The sequence below is a fragment of the Anomaloglossus baeobatrachus genome, chromosome 3 (assembly GCF_048569485.1).
Source record: "Anomaloglossus baeobatrachus isolate aAnoBae1 chromosome 3, aAnoBae1.hap1, whole genome shotgun sequence".
NCBI lineage: Eukaryota > Metazoa > Chordata > Amphibia > Anura > Aromobatidae > Anomaloglossus > Anomaloglossus baeobatrachus.
In genome coordinates, this window is record NC_134355.1 from 190065726 (window position 1) to 190076218 (window position 10493).

A 10493-nucleotide genomic window follows, 5' to 3' on the forward strand; every position below is an offset into this window, starting at 1 on the left:
AGAGGCTGCAGCATCTTCCCTGGGTGACCCCCATAGGGACTCAAAGTCGGGGTCACCCCAAACCACCAAGGGCTAAGGAAGGCGAGTTAGTAGTCACCCTCACAAGTCAGCCTGAAGGACACCTGGTTCCCGCCTGGTTCCTCCCAGCTACGCCCGGGTTACTCACCCTGCCACCTGAAGTGAGTAAAAACCCTGAAAGACATTCTGCCTGTGTGGAGTTATTCTGCGCCTTGTGGTACTACGCACCTACACCGGGCCCTGGGGCTTGCCTCACTCTCAGGAGGCTATTCCAACTAACTGCACACACCATCAGCCCCAGGCGACCCTCAACCTGCAGTGGCGGTCCCTACTGGCCGCAATACTGAGAGTGGCGTCACGACAAGAAGAAGATCTCCTACCTGTGACCAGATCCAGCTGAGTGGAGTCCCTGAAGGTAATGCACCGACACAACACCTGTGGGGCTTCACACTTGCAGCACGAGTCTCCATCCAGATATGGGAACGCATGGCCAAACGAATTTAAATCACTATGTTCTGCAGACTTTTGCTTTCCTAGCTTATCCCTACGAGCAGTGGATATATGAGGTAGCTACTCTCTTCTCAGCTTGCCAGAGATTAGGTTCTAGCTGCAGTTTATTAATAGTTCCCTGTCTAGGTGCATTATTATTTTGACTCTCCTTTAACAGACCCAGATTGTTGACACATTTAGCCTCATCTCTCCTCTCCTGAACCCAGCTTCATATTATGAACATGTGCTCCCCGCCATGTCATTAGACTGTGACCGAATCTCTGTGTTTGTTCTCTGTACTTCGTATTTGTTCCTCTGACCCACAGGTCAGCAGCTGCATGTACAGGGACTGCCCTGGAGTATTACCAAGTGACTACCCTAAGGGCTCAAGCCTATCCTCGATTCCTCACTAATAAAAGGCTTTAGTGAACACCAGGTAGTCATTTAATTACACTGCTCCAAGGTAAGCTTGGTCAGGGGCACAGTGGTTACATACCCATTGCCCTCACAGTAAGATCAGGCAATGTGCTGACAAATCAGGACCTAGAAATTCCAATTCAAATGTCCTGTATGATGATGAAGTTCATTTGCAATGGGAACATCAAGACCACCTGATGCAGACAATTAATGCATACCTCCCAACTTTTAAAGAAGAGAAAGAGGGACAAAGTTTGTGGCGCGCAACGCACGCCGCGGCAATTTTTAGGCCATGCCCCTAACCACACCCATTTTACAAATGGCCACACCCATATCCACTCCCCATCTACACCCATACAGCAAACTGAAACTGCAGAAGTTGTCCGTGATCGCTCTGAGCCACCACAGATCAGCAATGTGCAGAACAGGCAGGGAGTTAACTACAGGGTGTGCAGGCGGCTAGGACCCAGTAGGAGAGCTGAACAGGGTGTGCAGGCAGGTAGGACCCAGCAGAAGAGCTGAACAGGGTGTGCAGGCAGCTAGGACCCAGGAGGAGTGCTGAACAGGGTGTGCAGGCAGCTAGGACCCAGGAGGAGAGCTGAACAGGGTGTGCAGGCAGCTAGGACCCAGGAGGAGCTGAACTGGATGTGCAGGCAGCTAGGACCCAGGAGGAGAGCTGAACAGGGTGTGCAGGCAGCTAGGACCCAGGAGGAGAGCTGAACAGGGTGTGCAGGCAGCTAGGACCCAGGAGGAGAGTTGAACAGGGTGTGCAGGCAGCTAGGACCCAGGAGGAGAGCTGAACAGGGTGTGCAGGCAGCTAGGACCCAGGAGGAGAGCTGAACAGGGTGTGCAGGCACCTAGGACCCAGGAGAAGAGCTGAACAGGGTGTGCAGGCAGCTAGGACCTAGGAGGAGAGCTGAACAGGGTGTGCAGGCAGCTAGGACCCAGGAGGAGAGCTGAACAGGGTGTGCAGGCAGCTAGGACCCAGGAGAAGAGCTGAACAGGGTGTGCAGGCAGCTAGGACCTAGGAGAAGAGCTGAACAGGGTGTGCAGGCAGCTAGGACCCAGGAGGAGAGCTGAACAGGGTGTGCAGGCAGCTAGGACCCAGGAGAAGAGCTGAACAGGGTGTGCAGGCAGCTAGGACCCAGGAGGAGTGCTGAACAGGGTGTGCAGGCAGCTAGGACCCAGGAGGAGAGCTGAACAGGGTGTGCAGGCAGCTAGGACCCAGGAGGAGAGCTGAACTGGATGTGCAGGCAGCTAGGACCCAGGAGGAGAGCTGAACAGGGTGTGCAGGCAGCTAGGACCCAGGAGGAGAGCTGAACAGGGTGTGCAGGCAGCTAGGACCCAGGAGGAGAGTTGAACAGGGTGTGCAGGCAGCTAGGACCCAGGAGGAGGGCTGAACAGGGTGTACAGGCAGCTAGGACCCAGGAGGAGAGCTGAACAGGGTGTGCAGGCAGCTAGGACCCAGGAGAAGAGCTGAACAGGGTGTGCAGGCAGCTAGGACCCAGGAGGAGAGCTGAACAGGGTGTGCAGGCAGCTAGGACCCAGGAGGAGAGCTGAACAGGGTGTGCAGACATCTAGGATGCAGAAGGAGAGCTGAACAGGGTGTGCAGGCAGCTAGGACCCAGGAGGCGAGCTGAACAGGGTGTGCAGACATCTAGGATGCAGAAGGAGAGCTGAACAGGGTGTGCAGGCAGCTAGGACCCAGGAGGAGAGCTGAACTGGGTGTGCAGGCAGCTAGGACCCAGGAGGAGAGCTGAACAGGGTGTGCAGACATCTAGGATGCAAGAAGAAAGCTGAACAGGGTGTGCAGGCAGCTAGGACCCAGGAGGAGAGCTGAACAGGGTGTGCAGGCAGCTAGGACCCAGGAGGAGAGCTGAACAGGGTGTGCAGGCAGCTAGGATGCAGGAGGAGAGCTGAACAGGGTGTGCAGGCAGCTAGGACCCAGGAGGAGAGCTGAACAGGGTGTGCAGGCAGCTAGGACCCAGGAGGAGAGCTGAACAGGGTGTGCAGACAGCTAGGACCCAGGAGGAGGGCTGAACAGGGTGTGCAGACATCTAGGATGCAGAAGGAGATCTGAACAGGGTGTGCAGGGAGCTAGGCCCAGGAGGAGAGCTGAACAGGGTGTGCAGACATCTAGGATGCAGAAGGAGAGCTGAACAGGGTGTGCAGGCAGCTAGGACCCAGCAGGAGAGCTGAACTGGGTGTGCAGGCAGCTAGGACCCAGGAGGAGAGCTGAACAGGGTGTGCAGACATCTAGGATGCAGGAGGAAAGCTGAACAGGGTGTGCAGGCAGCTAGGACCCAGGAGGAGAGCTGAACAGGGTGTGCAGGCAGCTAGGACCCAGGAGGAGAGCTGAACAGGGTGTGCAGGCAGCTAGGATGCAGGAGGAGAGCTGAACAGGGTGTGCAGGCAGCTAGGACCCAGGAGGAGAGCTGAACAGGGTGTGCAGGCAGCTAGGACCCAGGAGAAGAGCTGAATAGGGTGTGCAGGCAGCTAGGACCCAGGAGGAGAGCTGAACAGGGTGTGCAGGCAGCTAGGATGCAGGAGGAGAGCTGAACAGGGTGTGCAGGCAGCTAGGACCCAGGAGGAGAGCTGAACAGGGTGTGCAGGCAGCTAGGACCCAGGAGGAGGGCTGAACAGGGTGTGCAGGCAGCTAGGACCTAGGAGTAGGGCTGAACATGGTGTGCAGCTAAGGGTATGTTCACACATCAGGTTTTTGCTGTGCGGCACAATCCGGCGCTTTGCGGGAAAAACGCATCTGGGGTTTTTTTGCCGCCAGGTGCGGTTTTTCCTCATAGACTTTTATTAGCGCCGGATTGTGCCGCATGTACTTACGTTTGATCCGGTTTTTGCCGGATGCGGCAAAAATCGTCACTCCGGCGGCCGCACAGGACGCAGAGAGGAACGTTTTTTGCCAGCGGCAAAAAAATGCATAGCGCCAGGTGCGGCGCTGTGCGGCATGGTGCATAATGAACGTCTATGCGAGCCGGATACGGTGTCATGCTTCAAACGCCAGAAGCATGTACCGTATCCAATTTTTACTTCTGAGCATGCCCAAAAGTGATATAAATTCATTGCTTGTCAGAAAATCAATCAATCACTCACTCTCTCTCAAACTCTCTCACTCACTGACTGACTCACTGACTCATTCACTCACTCTCACCCACTCACCGATCACCGGCGCGGGGCTGCACGGCTGTCACACTGCTCCGGCGGCTTCTCCTGATTTGAAAATGCCGGCTGCCCATTATTCAATCTCGTATTCACACCGGCGCCTATCATTAGTTGCAGTCAGGCACACCCCGACGCTGAGTGACAGCTGTCTCACTGCAACCAATCACAGCCGCCGGTGGGCGGGTCTATATTGTGCAGTAAAATAAATAACTAAAAGAAAAACGGCGTGCGGTCCCCCCCCAATTTTGATACCAGCCAAGATAAAGCTATACGGCTGAAGGCTGGTATTCTCAGGATGGGGAGCTCTACGTTATAAGGAGCCCCCGAGCCTAAAAATATCAGCCAGCAGCCGCCCGGAATTGCCGCATCCATTAGATGCGACAGTCCCAGGACTCTACCCGGCTCTTCCCGAATTGCCCTGGTGCGGTGTCAATCGGGGTAATAAGGGGTTAATCATGGCAGGCGTCTATGAGACACCCCCAATGATTAACCTGTAAGTGAAAGTAAATAAACACATACACCCAAAAAAATCCTTTATTTGGAATAAAAGACAAAAAAACACCCTCTTTCACCATTTTATTAAAATCCCCAAATACCCCTCCAGGGCCGACGTAATCCACAGAGGTCCCACGACGCTCTCAGCTCTACTACATGAAGCTGACAGGAACGGCAGTAGTACACCGCCTCTATCAGCTCCACGCAGCAACTGAAGGTAGTCGCGCTGTCAGCGGTGACGTCACTGAGGTAATGCCGGGTTGTGTGCGGTGAAGATGCGTGCAGGGTAGTGCCTGCGTGTGCGGTGATGATGCGTGCGGTAGTGCAGGGGTGTGCGGTGATGATGCGTGCTGGGTAGTGCCTGCATGTGCGGTGATGATGCGTGCTGGGTAGTGCCTGCGTGTGCGGTGATGATGTTTGCTGGGTAGTGCCTGCGTGTGCGGTGATGATGCGTGCGGTAGTGCAGGGGTGTGCGGTGATGATGCGTGCTGGGTAGTGCCTGCGTGTGCGGTGATGATGTGTGCTGGGTAGTGCCTGCGTGTGCGGTGATGATGCGTGCTGGGTAGTGCCTGCGTGTGTGGTGATGATGCGTGCTGGGTAGTGCCTGCGTGTGCAGTGATGATGCGTGCTGGGTAGTGCCTGCGTGTGTGGTGATGATGCGTGCTGGGTAAAGCCTGCGTGTGCGGTGATGATGTGTGCTGGGTAGTGCCTGCATGTGCGGTGATGATGCGTGCGGTAGTGCAGGGGTGTGCGGTGATGATTTGTGCGGTAGTGCAGGGGTGTGCGGTGATGATGCGTGCGGTAGTGCAGGGGTGTGCGGTGATGATGCGTGCTGGGTAGTGCAGGGGTGTGTGTTGATGATGCGTGCAGTAGTGCCTGCATGTGCGGTGATGATGCGTGCGGTAGTGCAGGGGTGTGCGGTGATGATGCGTGCTGGGTAGTGCCTGCATGTGCGGTGATGATGCGTGCTGGGTAGTGCCTGCGTGTGCGATGATGATGTGTGCTGGGTAGTGCCTGCGTGTGCGGTGATGATGCGTGCGGTAGTGCAGGGGTGTGCAGTGATGATGCATGCTGGGTAGTGCCTACGTGTGCGGTGATGATGCGTGCTGGGTAGTGCATGCGTGTGTGGTGATGATGCGTGCTGGGTAGTGCCTGCGTGTGCGGTGATGATGTGTGCTGGGTAGTGCCTGCGTGTGCGGTGATGATGCGTGCGGTAGTGCAGGGGTGTGCGGTGATGATGCGTGCGGTAGTGCAGGGGTGTGCGGTGATGATGCGTGCTGGGTAGTGCAGGGGTGTGCGGTGATGATGTGTGCAGTAGTGCAGGGGTGTGCGGTGATGGTGCATGGGGTAGTGCAGGGGTGTGCGGTGATGATGCATGCTGGGTAGTGCAGGGGTGTGCGGTGATGATGTGTGCAGTAGTGCAGGGGTGTGCGGTGATGATACATGCGGTAGTGCAGGGGTGTGCGGTGATGATGCGTGCTGGGTAGTGCCTGCGTGTGTGCGTGTGGGGTCTCTCTCTCTCAGCATAAAAAAAAAACGGATCCGTCGCATCAGGTACAAACCAGATTGTGCCTGATTGGAAAAAACTGATGTGTGAACAGCAGCTCTGCCAGGCAGGGGATCATGTGGTCGGTAGCTGATAGAAGCATTTGCAATGCTTCTATCTTTGCATATTACCGGCCAGTGCTGTGCACCTGCAGGAGAGGAAACAAGTGGTAGTTCACACTGTGTCCTCTCCCCAATGTCCCGATCTACCGTGGTGTGCCTGCAGCATTGAGAAGCAAACACTGTTTGATTCTCAATGATGCAGGGCAGGCACACACGATAGATAAGGACACACGGGAGTCAGAGAAACAGCTAGAGGATCTCACGCTCCGGCCGGGGGCAGGGGGGAGGGGAATCAGCGCTGGGGAGATTCAGTTTTCATACCTTAGCAGCAGCACAGACCACAGAGCAGACAGAGACTAGTTTCGGGTAGCGCGCTCCGCTCTGTTATGCTCACGTCACGTTTTAGGATGGTAGGAGGGAAAAGCAGCGAGGCGGGAAGAGAGTGGGTGGGCGGAGCCACGGGATACGGACCTCCCGCCCGAGGCAACGGGACAAACAATGCAAATCGTGATAGTCCCGCTGTATCCGGGATGGTTGGGAGATATGTTAATGTTGTGGCAACTCCGCTGCAGAATTTATCCTCAGTTTCCACCCTGTCATGCGCCTCTAACGTAACAGGTAATTCTTCCTTAGAATTGACAAAATCTCCAGGGGAACTGCTTAAGGCTCCAGTAGCTGAACTTCAACTTCAACTTTCACCTCTGTTCTGCTAAGATGGTGGGCCCAAGGAGAGCCACAGCTTTAGAAACCAGTGCTAAAGCTACTTCCCAATGGACCAAACCAAGATGGCATTTATTGTCTCTCTGCTGTCTGAACAAGCCCTGACTTTGGCAAATCCCATTTGAGGGCGTGAAGGTTCAGCTACCCACGAATTAGGTAAGTTCCGGGAGACGTTCCTAGCAATATACAAGGTTCAAGACCGTACCTCCTCAGTCGCCTCATCCCTTTTGATCCTAAGACAAGGCTTGGACACTATGGCATGACTTACACTTCAGTACTCTGGCTGCAGAGCTGACTTGCAATGAAGGAGCTCTGCTGCTGGCCACCTTCTGTTAGGGTCTGTCTGGTCGAATGATTATTATTATTATTATAGAGCCATTTATTCCAAGGCGCATTACATGTGAAAAGGGTTACACATAGTAGGGACAAGTACAATAATCATAAACAAAACAAGGCACAAACTGGTACAGGAGGAGAGAGGACCCTGCCCGTGAGGGCTCACAGTCTACAAGGGATGGGTGAGGATACAGTGGGTTAGGGTAGAGATGGTCGTGCGGCGCTATATCAGACTGAGGGTTACAGCAGGTGTTAGGCTTATCGGAAGAGGTGGGTCTTCAGGTTACTTTTGAAGCTTGTCAAGGTAGGCGGGAGTCTGGTATGTTGTGGCAGAGCATTCCAGAGTATGGGAGATGCACGGGAGAAATCTTGGATGCGATGGTGGGAAGAGGGGATGAGAGGGGAGTAGAGATGGAGATCTTGTGAGGATCGAAGGTTACATGCGGGTAAGTACCGGGAGACTAGGTCACAGATGTAGGGAGGAGACAGGTTGTGGATGGTTTTGTAGGTCGTGGTTAGGATTTTGAACTGGAGTCATTGGGCAATTGGAAGCCAGAGAAGGGATTGGCAAAGAGGAGAGGTCGGGGAGTAGCGGGGGGACAGGTGGATTAGTCGGGCAGCATAGTTTAGAATAGATTGTAGGGGTGCGAGACTATTAGAAGAGAGGCCACAGAGCAGGAGGTTGCAGTAGTCCAGGCAGGAGATAATAAGAGCATGCACTAGGTTTTTGCAGCTTCTTGGGAAAGGAATGTATGAATCCAGGAAATATTTTCAAGTTGGAGGCAGCAGGAGGTGAAGAGGACTTGAATGTGTGGCTTGAAAGAAAGATCAGAGCCTAGAGTTACTCCCAGGCAGCGAGCACGTGGAACTGGGGAAAGTGTGCAGCTATTGACATTGATGGATAGGTCGGTTGGGGGCGTTGAGTGAGGAGGAGGAGGAAAGATGGTGAATTCTGTTTTGTCCATGATCAGTTTTAGAAATCGAGCAGAGAAAAAGGATGAAATAGCAGACAGACACTGGGAAATTCTGGTTAGTAAGGAGGTGATGTCAGCGTAGAGGTGATACTGAAAGCCGTGGGACTCTAAGAGCTACCCCAGGCCGAAGATGTAGATGGAGAACATCAGGTGCCCTAAAACTGAACCTTGGTGGACACCAACAGATATGGGGCGATATTAGGAATTGGTGTGAGAGTGGGAGAAGCTGAAAGTTCGGTCGGTTAGGTATGAGGAGATCAAAGTTTCAGTGGAGTGATGCAGTCGAAAGTCAGATTGTAACCAGTCAAAGAGGGAGCAGGAAGAGAGGTGGGAGGACAGTTCAAGATGGACATGCTGTTCCAGTACTTTTGAGGCATAGGGGAGAAGTGATAAGGGGCGATAATTTGATACAGAGGAAGGGCCAAGGGAATTAAGGATGAATTGACCGGCAGAGATCTACCATCCTCTCTGGATGCTTATATCCACCTGACTACTAGGATTGATCTCCATTTCCATGAATAGGCTCTGGAATAGGCTCAAATATTTTCTCCCAGGCTGGCCCCAACCCTCCTGCATGCATTGCTAGCACAGGCCACATATCCTTCTATAAAGCCAATGCAAGTTGAGCAGGCCAAATTTACTGTACAAGAGAGAGAGCGGGTATAGAGAGAACATGGACATGTACTGTGGAGGCAAAGTGCATTATGTTTGTCAGTGCCCAGTGAAGCTCGGAAACTCCAGCACCTATGGCTAGCTGGAGAGTTGACCCTAGCTGAGAAAAATTGCTCTCCAAAATTATTGACTGAGTTCACCCTGAGGAGAGAGGTCTCTCTCTGTGGCAACCAATTTAGACTCCAGATCCACTGCCAACTTCATATATAAGAACCTGGCAACTTTGGCATTCTACATAATAGGTAGGCAATCCCTTGGCTTTTGCCTCCATTGCCAGACAGTTCCTGGGAGAGCCTATCAGATATGTCATGCTGCCAGTCACATTGTAGATTGGAGCCCTACATTCTGAAAAAATGTTTTTCTGTCTGCTACCTAAATCTGTAAACTCTGTCCTTCTAGGTCATCCATGGTTGCTGTTACATGTGACGATTGTTGACTGGTCAGTTGCTTCAGCTGGGACCATTTTGTGCTGCCAACTGCTGTTCCATGGTCTTGCAAAAGTCATCAACTTCTGTGCCTTTGAACCTTTCTTCTCTGCCTACCTGTTATTGTGCCTTTGCAGATGTTTTTTGTGAAAAAAGGACAGAGGTTCTACCACCCCATAAACCTTACGATTGCCCCATCGATCTTCAGTCTGTACCTCTCCACCCCAGGGCTGGGTGTATTTCCTATCTCTGCCAGAGACTTGTGCCATGTCGGAGTAAATCCAAGAAATCTTAGCCAAGGGATTCATCTGTAAGCCCTCTTCACTTGCGAGTGCCAGCTTTGTGACAATGAGGGATGGTTGCCTACATCCCTGTAATTGACTATCAAGGCTTTCACCATTAAGAACAAGTATCCTCTGCCTTTGAATTCTGAACTATTTAATAGAATTCATGGGGCAAAGATTTTCACTAAGTTGGATCTTAGAGGGGCATATAGCTTGATCAGGATCTGCAAGGGTGATGAATGTGAAACGTCATGCCCTTTGGTCTTCGCAATGCACCTTCTGTGTTTCAGTAATTCATTAATTACATGTTCTGGGACCTCCTCTATGTTTCAGTGGTCATGTATTTGAACGATATCCAGATATTCTCACCTGATCTACCTAGCCATAGAAGACATGTCCTTTGGGTTCTGCAGCGTCTATGGGAGAAGAATTTGTGAAGTGGTCCAAATGTGTCTTCAAACGATCCTGGTTACCAATATTCAAAAGGACCCTGAGAAGGTTTCTGCTGTTTTCTCCAGCCAAGTCCTCAAGTCCTGCCTGCTATCCAGAGGTTCATGGGTTTCGCCAACTTCTACAGGCAATTTATTGTACATTTCTTGTCCCTCATGGCACCCATCTCTGCATTGACCAAAAAGGGGCTAATGCCAGGTCCTTGTCTAAGTCGACTATTTTGGTCTTCCAGCACCTGAAAGAGGCCTTTGCAAGAGCTCCAATGCTGTATCACCCCAATTTTAATAAGCAGGCTTTCCTGGAAGTGGATGTCTCCTCTATCGGCGCTGGGGTAGTTCTTCTGCAAAGAACTTCTTTGGAGAAGTCTGTCACTTGTATTTTTTTCTCCAAGCTGGGTTCACTGGCAGAGCAAAATAATACTATTGGGA